This window comes from Cygnus olor, chromosome 14 (assembly GCF_009769625.2).
Source record: "Cygnus olor isolate bCygOlo1 chromosome 14, bCygOlo1.pri.v2, whole genome shotgun sequence".
Classification (NCBI taxonomy): Eukaryota; Metazoa; Chordata; class Aves; order Anseriformes; family Anatidae; genus Cygnus; species Cygnus olor.
The window spans coordinates 15,362,527-15,375,270 of NC_049182.1; the positions used below are offsets into that span (position 1 = coordinate 15,362,527).

Genomic DNA, 12,744 nt, shown 5'->3' on the forward strand with positions numbered 1-12,744 from the left:
AGCCTCCAGGAGCCTGCTAGTGGTGCGAAGGAAAAACTTGGCCAACCTGTAGCTACGCACAGGTTTCTGCTGTCTCTTTCCACCAGGAGATCTGTGGTGGAAGCTGTTTGTCTTCTGGGGCTTTAAGAAGCAAATACAAAAATCAGCATGTCTTTATGGGAAGTGTCATCAGATCACTCATGCCCGGTCACTCATAGTCCCAGGCAGATCGGAGCTCTTAAATTATTTTTGTTTAGGAAAACAAAAGCTTAAAATAAGTGTTCAGTGAGTTGAGCTCAGAGCTTTAGAATAACTTGTCTTGAGTACATTACAGCACCCACATCCTATTGAATCACACTGTGTGTAGGCTCTTGGCAGGAGCAACTTCACATCTGTTTTAAAATTTTTGAATCTCTCTTAATATAATAAAGATAAAGTTTATGATTCTTTAAAACTGTGGTGTGGGAAAGGGTCGGCTGACTGCTGAAAAGCTGGTGTGATGATCAAAATGAAATAACAAGAATTGACATGGTCTATATTATAAAAACATGTCTGACATGAAAACAATGGCTTCTTCTAATCCTTTAAGGCTGTGTGACTATGGTTTGTCCTGTAGATGCTGCCTTCAACTTCATTTAACTTTGGCTTGGAAAGGGGAAGACTATAAAAATACAATAAGTTGATCTGTGTTGGGATGGCTTGTGGTGCCATGCTACTATCAGAAGTAGCAAGCCACCAGAGCATAGCTGTAGGGCAGCTTCTCAGCACTACCACTAGAACTACTGAGTGTGTGTCTAGACATGGCTGGTTCAGCAGTTAATCCAGTAGAGAGATGAGGGCAGTAACCTAGAGATTCAGTGAAGAGTGAAATGATAACTGTCAGATAATTTCAGTAAAGCTTTTTGAATGTCATCTTGGTCTTGGATGAAGTATTACAAATCTATGGCCTGCTAAGCTGATGTGAATGATGAAAATGTTAAATGGGTAATGCAAAACAGATGGGTATAATTAGCATGCAACTAGATGCTGCTAACATATGTGAAGTAGTTATTTAGCTTAGTAAACTAGAACAGTTGTTTGTCCAATAACTAACTAATCCTTCTTCTCTGTAATAACAAAGTCTCTTTACACCCTGGGTTATACTCTCAAGAAACCATGTTGGGAAAACCTAATTTACATTGATTGTCCTCTACTGATGTGCCTATTTGCTCTATTTCAGTTGTCAAACACTGCAAGGTGTCAGTAGTGCTTGCTTTCTAGTGAGCTAATTAAGTAAAGTTGCACCTATACAAAAGAAAAAGACTTTTGATTAAAGGCAGTATTTTGTAAAACAAAAATTACTACGTTAAAAAGATTTAAGATCAGTGCTTTGGCTTTAAAAAAAAAAAAAAAAAGGATCAAAAAAGCTGTTTTGCCATAATGGTTTGTCTGAAGAATACGTTTTTATATATATTTACTTATTTATTTATTTTTTCCTAAAGGAAAAACAAATTGTGGGTCTGAGTATATGAAGTGGTTCTCATAAACCACAAAAGTTATTCTGACCCTGTGATTTCACATTCAGTGGCATTGGTGCTTGTGACTCGTTTTGCTCGGTGTGGCGCTGTTTGTGTAACAACATACTGGTGTGTATCAAGGGATGCATCTGGCATGCAAAATAAAACCAGAGGTTTTGTTCTCATACAACACTCGTGGAACCAAGAGCTGAGCGAGGTTTATATCAGGTATTTTCTATAAATATGGTCCACACTTGGATGCTCTTTTCTTATCCCTTTGATAAGTTAAGATGGAGAACTGTAATTATTATAGTTTTGAAATTATTATTGAGTACAGTAATTATTATAGGCTATAAGGGGTCAAGATTCTGTTGTAAACACTGCAATTGGAAAAAGAATTTGTTTATGGCAGTATCACGAGAAGGATCTTAGATGCCTTTAAGGTAAACAAACAAAAACGAATCTCTGAGGTTAGCTTGTGGCTTGGAGTCATCGCTTTTCCGCAGGATTGCCTCAGTGGTTTGGTAAATTTAATGTTCTTTCATGTTATTGGCTCAATTGAAACAATGAGAAATGTGAAACTAGTACGATGTTGATGTTCTTGACATAGTAAATGCTACATCTCTAAGTCCAAGCCAAGCGTAGGTGGCAAGTCTGCACATGTAATTACTAATAGCTCTCTGCCGGATCAGCAAGTAGTTACTTGGTACTTTCACAAGCCAGTGTCCAGTGCTGTGTTCAGTTTTACAGCTGTTTGTGTCTGAGTTTCAATGCCTCACTACTGCTGTTTCCAGAATTTTTGGAGAAGAATTCTCTGTAGAAATTATTCTTTCAAATGTGTATACTCTCGCTACACACACGGTGTAAGCCTTGGAATTAGGTGTCATCAGGTCCTAGTGGTAAGTTAGTAACACAGTGTTTGAAATACAGAATAAGCAGAACTAAAGATTCATCAGTTTCTGATTCTGATAGAAAAGACACCATCTGTGTTTGCCCTGCAAAACATTGCATGTATCTGGAGCAAGCTTGCTCTTTGCAGAGGGGCTCCAGTAGAGAGAGATCCAGAGCTGTCAAATAATAAATGTTACTAATTAACAGGTGGCCTCCAACATTTGTAGTCCTTGCTGATCAGATGGTATATTGCCCACGTTGTGTCATGGACCACTGTGTGCTAGAACAAGGAGGTAAAACCAACAGATACATATATTTATTTTTTTTCCAGTGATGGTAATAGACTCACTAAATAAATATTGAAAGAAACTAGACACCAATACTTCTCTGCATAGAGACCAAAAACTAATGTTCTGTTGGTTCAGTTCAGCTAATAAATAATTCTTGATCAGCTTTGAAAAGTAATTATTTCACGTGTTTGTGATGGAAGTTTCTCCATAGATCTATATCACAGTCACTGACCAGAAATTTCCATTGTTTGTGGAAGTTACTCATTTCCAGGCTCAAGACAAGTATCTCCTTCAGAATATGACAGATGGTGTGGGGGGGGAAGGACTGAAGCATTCTCCTCAGGACACCAGGGCTCTGGAGCAGCAGGGCGCTCCCCTTGGCATGGCCGCGGAGCAGGGCAGTGCAGCTGGCAGCTGGGTGGGTGCTGCTGGCTTGAAAGGGCTGAACGCAGGAGCTGGCGGCTTCAGTGTTTTATTAACTTGTCACGAACACTTAGGCTCCTGTAGAGTTGGGTAAAGATGAGGCTTTCAGTGCAGAAATCTCAGTTAGGAATGAATGATTGTACCACCAGTTGGCTTTTCTTGGAAGAGAAAGAAAATGGATGGAGGGTCATACTAAACATGCCTGCATCATCAAGAAAAAATATCTCTTGAAACCAAAATGAAAGTGCATATCCAGAAAGTGTTTTGAACCTATCCACTATTTGATTTCTACTGCTTGTAGAAATTTTGGTGAGGTAGGAGTGACATCTAAAATTTAGAAAGATGATTTAGCACCATTTTGCTACATGTATTATTAGTGCATTTTAGTTTTTCTGTTGTATGCTTTTTGATCTGTAGCATACATTGTCTAACTTTAAATAATTTCTCTTTGTTTCAAACGTACACAGTAAATATCATTACTGGAACATTTATGTGATATTTGAAGTTAAACCAAACAATTACTGTACGACTATTTGTAAATTATAGTAGTGGCAGAAAAATCAATTAGATGCTTGTTACAAAAATGATTATATCAATTGCTTTTTTTTTTTTTTTTTTTTTTTTGCTTTTGCTTAATGCAGAACTGGGATGACAAGAAAATCAAGTTATCATTCTAATAGCTTCCTACTGGAATAGTAATTATATTTGGTACCAAATTCATGATAACATTGTTTCGTTACTTTACATTGCAGTGCATGCAGCCAAATGATACAGCTATGAGAACTGTGAATTTATGGTCATGGCTTCATAAAGTCTTGCTGTATTTTAATTATTTTATTTATTCATTCTAAAATGGTGAATGTTTTCAGACTTTTGTTAGCTATATATGGGAAAAAAAGAATCTGCTTTATAGTTCTTTGGGTATCTCTAAAAAGCTTGAAAGGAAGCTGGAATGCTGTTTAATCATACTGATAATATCTATGAATATATTGTATATGGGTCTGTAAATAAATGTGTAAAATATATTTATAATAGGATGGCAGTAACTGTATACTTACGAATTTCCTTTCCCTTCCTTCCCCTCAGTGCTAGTACAGAGTGTATTCTTTGGCAGAACCACTGATAAGGATATGACACTCATAAGGGAACTGCTGTTCCTAATGTCATTAAAATCTCTTGAGTACTTGGTGGATATTTCTTGTTCACTTGATTAGGGACAGAGGTAACAGTTCTGGTCTTTTTGTCTTCATAAAGTCATGTGAAGAGGTTAAACAGACCCAAATTGCTTGTACTCAGATATGGCACCTGAAGCTTTTCTTAGTTGTCTTCAAGTGACAGATAATAACTTTCTGTAAGCAACATAGCATAGGTACAGTCAGATGTTAAGAAGAGGTCTTGAATTTAAAATCTAATTCTGAATTTTGCTACAAAAATAGGCTCATCTTCAGGATATTTCTGTTGCTCTGTGTGTATCTGGATATCTGAATTAAGAAAAAGCTTCTTCTCCATGTGGACAGCTGAGCAGTGGGCTCCAGTGTGCCCACAGAGGTTGTGCAGTCTTCATCCGTGGAGGTTTTGAAGACTGGACTGGATAAAGCCATGAAAAAACAAGTCTGACCTCAGAGCTGACCCAGTGTTGGACTATGGACATCCATGCTTCCTTTCCAAGCTGAATTATTCTGTGACTGTAAGGTCTTGGGTGAAGATCAGGAGGAGATAGATATCTTATTTCTATTTTTGTTGGCTCCAGTATGCACAAGAAGATAATACTCTTCAGACCGAGGCATTTGTTCTGGTATAATGTTTTTACTGGTTCAAAATAATTTCCCTTATTCTCCTTGTCATTTAGTGTTATTTCTCTCTCAGTGAATACTCTTAGTAGAAAGTCATGCAATTAACTGAGTCATCCGCGTTAGTCACTCTGTTTTTATTCTATGAAAAGACTTCCGTACATTTTCCGTGGCTTATTTTGTTGTGACTCTCCAGAAATGACACAGATTCATTGTGAGAGAAACATGGAAATGGCCAGTGAATTTGTTTTTATAATGCAACGTTTTTCAAAGTAGTTTCTGAACTCAGATACTAATTTTTAAAGAAATCCATCTCAATAGTAAGGATTTCTGTCTTGCTTTCCCAGTACGTTTGGCTTTCATTATGAAACTAGAGCTCTAATTTTTTAATCTAAACCTAGTAGGATGATAACTTCATTTTTTTGACATATACTTTCCAAAATAAATTTCATTGCTTCCATGAGTTGTCTACATCTGTTTTGTGAAACGTAGTTTAAAGAAATTACTCAAGTACATGATGATTATCTATTATGACTGATTGAGTCAGTATATCAAAAGCACAGGCACACAGTTAGAAGCTTGAGATTACAACAACTGAATGGCATGTTTGAATGCTCACATATAGCATGCAAACTTTGTTCTTAATACTATGATCATTATCCACAGCGGTACAGTATGTATCATATAAAACATATCAGTCATTTGGAATTCAAACAAGTATCTAATTTAGTGATAGATTGTGTTTAAGTATAGGGAAACAACTGCAGGAATTACAATGTTGACGAATTTCTTGTTCATACACTCATATTTTCCAGTGGGATTTAATGGAAGAGAGATGTGTGAATTTGTCATATTCAGGTCAAATTCTTGCATGTTAATGAGTCAGCTTAAAAATTTCTTCTGTAATTGCACTCACTTTTAAAGTATTTTTGTTATTCAATATGCTGCAATCTGTTACATTAGGTGAAGATCAAGATGAAACAGTACAATTTTTTTTTTGTAACGGAAAGGAAAGATTTAAAAATGAAAAGAGGTTTGGCTGGTGGAGGGTTTTTTTTCTTTTTTCTTCTCAGAATGATGCAGGTAGATCTGCAGAAACTCTTCTTTGAGTTTTATTAATGTTCACAAGCCATCAAGGTTTTGGCTTTCTTTCAAGCTGCAAGGTTGAATGATAGTGTTATACTACTGCTATAAATATCAACTGTGAAAGCAAGCAGTCACCATGAGCAAGTCCTTTCAAGCTGTGTAGACTCAAGCTTTCCATAGTGCAGATGTAGTTAGATTTCTGTCCCCCTCTGAACCATGGTGGAATGCTCATTTGAAGGTGGAATTTAATATGGCATTAAAAATATCAGCGATCAGGTACTGTGTATGCTGCATGTGTGAATGACCATTTAATATAGAATGTATACCGATTTAAAGGGCTCGGAATAGATACATCATAGTAGTATAAATTAACAGTAGATAAATCTAGTCTGTTCAACAAGGGATCAGACTTCATGACCATGGTAGTCCATTCTGATCTGAAAATCTACGGAGAGACTGTCATTTGGTTTCTGTCATTTTTTTGTTTTGTGTCAGGCATCTGAATTTTGACTTAAGTAGCATTAGCATTTGTTCTCCTTTCTCCTGCCCCTTGTGACCGGAGAATTCTTGCATTTAGTATTCAGCTTAGCCAACTATTTATAATATAGGGAAAAATTAGTTTCATTTCCTCATGTCTAATGGAAACAATCATTCATTTCGCAGATCCTGCCATGAAGGACAGGGGGACTTGAGTTTGAGAGCTGCAGAGGGAGTCAGGCGGGCAGGAGGACAGCTGTCCTGATGTGTCCTTTCATTTGTCCTTTGGCTTGAAGGAGCATTTTCAACTGAGGCTGGAAAGGCATGTCATATTGCAAATGGACTGATTAGTAGTCTGTTCAGTACTCAAGATTTCTTCTCTTCCCTTTCTTTTCTGTCTTCTTGCTACAACTTTAAAGTCTCTTCTATCCTGACCTGAAAAAACCTGTTGTCTACATTGACTTGACAGGACGAGGGGGAATGGGCTAAAGTTGCGCCAGGGGAGGTTTAGGTTGGATATTAGGAAAAACTTCTTTACCGAAAGGGTTGCTAGGCATTGGAATGGGCTGCCCAGGGAAGTGGTTGAGTCACCATCCCTGGAGGTCTTTAAAAGACGTTTAGATGTAGAGCTTAGTGATGTGGTTTAGCGGAGGGCTTGTTAGTGTTAGGTCAGAGGTTGGACTGGATAATCTTGGAGGTCTCTTCCAACCTAGATGATTCTGTGAAATTGGACAGTTTTGCATCCCTGGGCCAGAGGCTGTGCAGTGGCTGCTACCGTGCTACAGGGACGTGGTGGATGAAGTTTATCAGTTTCGGAGTTGCTTTTCAAAGCTGCACATTTAAAACTTTTCAATTAGAATTTGATTTTTTTTCCAACACAAACTCCTGAATTATGTAGTGTTTTATGTTGTGCTTTGACTACAAACTGATATTATTTTGTAGATGCTTCTTAAAATATTCATTTTAAAAAAAAGTTAAAAGTCAATAATTTGGCCTTTTTCTATTCAGTCAGAACTATGTGGGGCTGAGGGATACATCTGGATAGGGATAGACCAAGTCCTTAGCATGCTTCCACCAGAAGTCTCAGTTGGGTAGCTTGATTTAGATTTGTATTAATGTCATCTTATTTACATTAAAAGTGTCGAGTTCTTCCTGTGCTCTGATTACCCCTGAATTTCTTTGGATGGAGGACCTCTGGTTTGTTCCACTGAGCATGAGGCTTATCGGAGGAAATTAGAAATGTGCTAAGAGGATCTTGATGAAGTTGCTTGGCTAGTCACCTTGGCAGTCTTGCTGTGTGTGTGCATGTGTATTTGTATGTCCCCGTAAATATTTCTATGCAGATGTAAGCGTCTCACGTATATTTCATTGGGAGTAATTTACAGATGTCTGGTAGATCCATTTACTTCGTAGCCCCATATACTCTTTCACCACATGACTTAAAGCCTGTTTTCAAAGTGATGCTTGAGTACACAAAACAGGGAAACTGCTTGCTGCGTGGCTTGTATCAATAGAAAGAAACAAATGTCTTTTTGGTTACTTACAAATGCATAACTATTTGAAGAGAGAATTTACAAGGAAAGGCAAGTTGTGTATGGGTGTAATGGGTTATGCAGGCTTCTGGCTGGAGACCTTTAGGCGTTGCTATCTGTATGTATTCTTCTTTTCATTCAGGTGCAATGAGACGAATGCAGAGCTTTATTTTATGCATTTCTTTTTCTGGAGAGTGCTGTAAGGAGTTAATTGGAAATGAATCTGAGTAACACTTTCTATGTCTGCCACTGAGATGATATGAAATCTATCATAGATCAGTGCAAACATTAAAAAGTTATGGATCAAAACAAAAATAAAGCTATAAAGAAAAATCAGAGGGTTTCCTTCCTTGAATGAAAAAATATTTTTAACTGAACTTATTCCACAGTGATTTTTCAAAAATAAATTCCAGTAATAAAAATTAGGATATTATACATTGTGAAAATACAGTGAATTTAAATGAGAGAGGGGCAAGTTGAGGGAGTAAAAATCCTAGAATTAATCAAATAGAGTAAAAAAGTCTAGGCAAAGCATCATGTTATTGATAGGAATGGTAATCTTAACCATTGCTGGAGTGAAGTCTTGCCAAATGCGTTGTTTGCTATTCCCATGCCTTCTCCACCCAGAGTCTAAAAAGAAACATAAAAACCCCAACGTAAATTAGTAGAGGGTTTGGGAAGAAAAAAAAATGCAGCTCAGGACATCAGCAATGCATGCTGTAGCCAAGAATGGCATTCTGTAGCAGATGTGTTGGAAATAACTGCTTTCAGTGTAGATAGCTGTTTAAACATCTTAGTTTAGAATCGAGTATTTGTATCAGAAGATCTCCAGATAAAACAATGCAAAAATCTCTTAATGATGTTGCCCTCAATTTAATAACGAATGGACAGCACACTCTGTTGGTGAAACCAAGCTCTTTGCAATTTATCTGTACATAAAGACGGTACATCACAGCTCTGCTACATGAAAACACGCAAAGGGCTGGGATGCACTACCAGGTGGGGATATTTTATAACTTTTATATTAGATTAAGAAAGCACAAGCAATCTTGTGAATTGGTCAGTGATTTTAGGGTTATTGCATATTGAATTTGTGATCTTTGTGAAATATTTGTCCTCGTTGGCTATAGAACCATCTTAGAGCTCATACAGAAAGAAATATTGATAGCTGCACCACTCTCGTTAGTATTTTGGTTTTGACATCAGCTCTCTTTATATCATACAAGTAAATTTCCTACAATTAAAGGAATGGTAAAGGGAAGGTGAGGCCAGGACTGCCATTTTCTAATGACGTTTTTCAGGAATCCCTGTCTTTGCAAATAATTTCATGGAGTCTAAAGTTAGACTAAACAGTGTATTAGAAATGTGTCATATGGAAGATTGCTTCTGCCTTGGTAAACAAAAAGGGCATGAAGTTGCTCTTTGTTTGATGTGCCTTCTAGCTTCACATAGTACATTTAATTCTTCCTAGAAATTACTCTTACTAATACAGCTCATTTGAAGGTTTCCTTCAATGTCTGTATCCAAATTACAAAGTGGTTACTAGGCACACAAACGCACAAAAGGAGCTCAACACCAGACTTTCTGCTGTTGTTTAAAGTAAGCAAAACGTTTATACTTTTTTTTTTCTCTTCTGCCTAACAGTTCAGAGCACATCATGGTTTTATTAGTTGGTTGACTGCAGTTGTAAGTCCTTTCCCTTCTACTCCCATCACTTCTTGTTTTTCTATGAGGTTCATGCACCATCAAAGTCCTAGTGGGAATGAGACCAGAGCTCAATGTTGTCGGGGGCTCTGGGAGTAGGGTAGTGGAGGGAAGGGAAGGGGGCTTTATATTGATAGGGAAGAGGATCTTGGGCAGCGGTTTGGGGGAGAGTTAAAAGATTAGACAATAAATTTACTTAACAGAGACTAATCTACTGGGACTGAACTTCATATCCTGTTTTGGGGTCATATATTTCCTTCTGTGCTCTGGAATGAATCTGTCATCTCAAGTCTAATAATGAGAGGCAGAGGATTTTTAATCTCTGACCCCCTTCCATATAATTTAATAAAGGCTGGCTTCTTTATCATATTTGGAAAGTAACTGGTATTGAACTGTCTCTTATTTCTATTCTTAAAGCACAATTCAGGATTTTGCATTGTTAAGTTTTTAAAAATGGAATTGGATTTTTATTTAATTAGGGCTGACAATGTACTTGCAGACTATTTGTTGTATTCCTCATTTTCAGAGCACAGTTGTTTATCTCAGCATCTCTGTTGAAACAGAGATGAGAAGCAGAGTCAGGCACGCTGTTTGCACATTCTTGGCTGTGCATCATCACCAGATTCCATCTGACTGGGGTAGACAGAGGCGGGAGACCTAAAGCTGGTGTGTGACTTTCTGTAGCAGGGAATGATTGTTATGTGGGAAGCTGAGTGGGGTTTGAAATGTGGTAACCACATGCATAATTAGGTCTAAAATCACAAAAGTTGTCCTCCTCCCTCCAACTTACTGCTTCTCATGTGGCAGTGATTACGGCAGCCATGGAAGAGCAGTACCACTGGCTTGACACGCTGACTTTGCCAAACCACACAGTTCTTTGCAATTCATTGGAAAAAGCCTTCCTCAGCTCTCGGGAGTCCTAAACATGCTTTGACTGTGGGCCTGAACATCAGTGTGAAAAGTGCTTACTCCCAAGGAAAATCATGGCAGGTCATGCTGAGATCTCTCTTCTTGCTGTACCCAATTAAGGAAGAGTCAGTGAGGTAGAGCAAAATACAAGGCTGGGCTTCTGACTGCAAAATTAAGAACCAAAAACATGCATCCAGAAAAACAACAACAAAACAACAACAACAAAGCCCTTCTTTCCTTAAACTCGGTCTGAAATTTAGGTCCGTGATAAAGCAGTTTTAGGGACTGACATCTGCAGTGGTAGTCCAGCTCCTTCAGTGCAAACTGACCAGTCTCTGAGCATCTCAGATGTGTTATCTGTAATATTCAAAGCATCTTTGAGATCCTGCTATGCACATAAGCCTGTTTACCATGCACTTTCTTTAAATAGCCTTTTAATATAATTTATTTTAGCTTCAGAGTTTTTTACTTTTTCATCACAAAAGGACCAAATATGACCAGGGGTGAACTTCAGAACTGCAGAAATGAATTTTACAGACGCAATTACAAGCAGTAATACAGGGTTGTAAATAACCATGCAATCATATTCTTAGATACCTGTGAAAAAAAACTGTAATCTTGACAGTGATTAAGGAATTTTCACACCTCCCTGAAACTCAACTCTAAGCAGACATCTGTGGTTACTTTCCATTCAGTCGTCTAGGTTGCTGTATCTAATGTTCAATTCCTGTTCTGGTCACTTATGCTCGTTTTGCGGATAATACTGAGGTACGGGAATTGGAGTAGCCTGTGGTGTGATTGCACAAGACTCTTCTGTCACAGTTTATGCAGTATGTTATTTAGTCGATTTGAAAGAGGTTCTTTAGAAAACTCGCGTGTAGCTGATAGAGTACGTAAGTAACGTGAGGGACAATTACTAGTATTAACATAGAGGGCAGTCCTTTCTCTTTGAGAAGATGGAAGTGAAAGTGTGACCTACTTGTACGCTAGAGTTCACACACTCAGCAAAGCCAGTGGAGGTGTTGTGCAAGCAGCTGAAGCAGAATTGTGCTGCTTGCCACTGGCCACTCAGTCAGAGTTTTGTACATTGGACATGCACGAGCAAGTGTGCCTCTCAGTGACTTGGTGACTTTGTGGTGAATGTTGGATTAGTAGGGTAATAAAATCTTGAATTTAAAAATAGAACTAATTTAGGGATGTCAGTCCTCAAGAAAACACGGTTAAAACATGAATATTTTGTTAGGATCATTCATTTCCATAGTAACAGCCAGTCAGCCTCATCAGATTCCCCAGTCTCTTGTACACCCTACTGTTACCTTGTTGAACAGCTTTTCTCTTCAGAACAAAACCCAGTAACTCTTATTTTCCATTAGCTGTAACAGGTCCAGTAATTAGAACAGTAAATTTTTTTCTGGTAAACAGAGCATGTACTTAGCTGTTTTTACAGCAGAAGAAAAATGGTGACAATGGCAGTTTTAGAACTGAGTCTGATAGAATATCTTCTTAAAAAGTAAACAGCAATTATGAAACAAATATTGCTTTGCTTCATCTTGATAAATTGCATTACGTTACTCTACTTTATAGTTTTTGGCTTCAGAGAGACTTCTATTAAATATTTTATATACTGAATATGTTTGGTCCTTCATTTTGGTTGTTTAAGTGGAAGAAAAAAGGATAGATGAAAATGGGCTATTCATGAGTGGTAATGGGAACAAAAGTGCAGATTGAAAGGAAGATGGAGTTGTTTTCATTGGGAGAGGTGATTTTCTGTAGCGTGGAGACAGGAACACTGGCTTAGAACATCTGGAATGTTTGGCTTATCCACATTAATCTTGAAAGTCAATCTTGTGACTTCTGTGGATTTATTTTTCCCCCATTTTAGCACTCCGAGTCATTAAATTGTCTGCTTCATTATATGCATTAATACATCACACTCCATAAATCTAAATATTAACTACTGTTCTCATGAATGTAGCTATTATTTCTGGGATTGCTGTCTCTGTGTGTGAATTTATGTTTTATTTTTTAATTTTTTTAAAGGTTACTAAGCTGTTATCTGTTTGCTTAGTAATAAAGACCTAAAGCCTCATCAGCAACCTCATGGACATCTGATAGTCCATTGAAAATGGACAGACTTTCAAATTCCATTTCTGAAGAGTTCTTTGAA

At 37.6% G+C, this 12,744-nt stretch overlaps 1 protein-coding gene and 1 long non-coding RNA gene across 7 annotated transcripts in view; both read left to right on the forward strand.

Annotated features, from left to right (window-relative positions):
• Window positions 1–12,744, forward strand: part of SLIT3 (slit guidance ligand 3) — a 513,498-nt gene that overhangs the window by 181,490 nt on the left and 319,264 nt on the right. The window lies entirely within an intron of this gene.
• LOC121078034 lies at window positions 1,618–5,327 on the forward strand. Its single transcript, XR_005824422.1, has 2 exons — window positions 1,618–3,393; window positions 4,516–5,327. It is a non-coding gene; the product is annotated as an uncharacterized LOC121078034 (long non-coding RNA).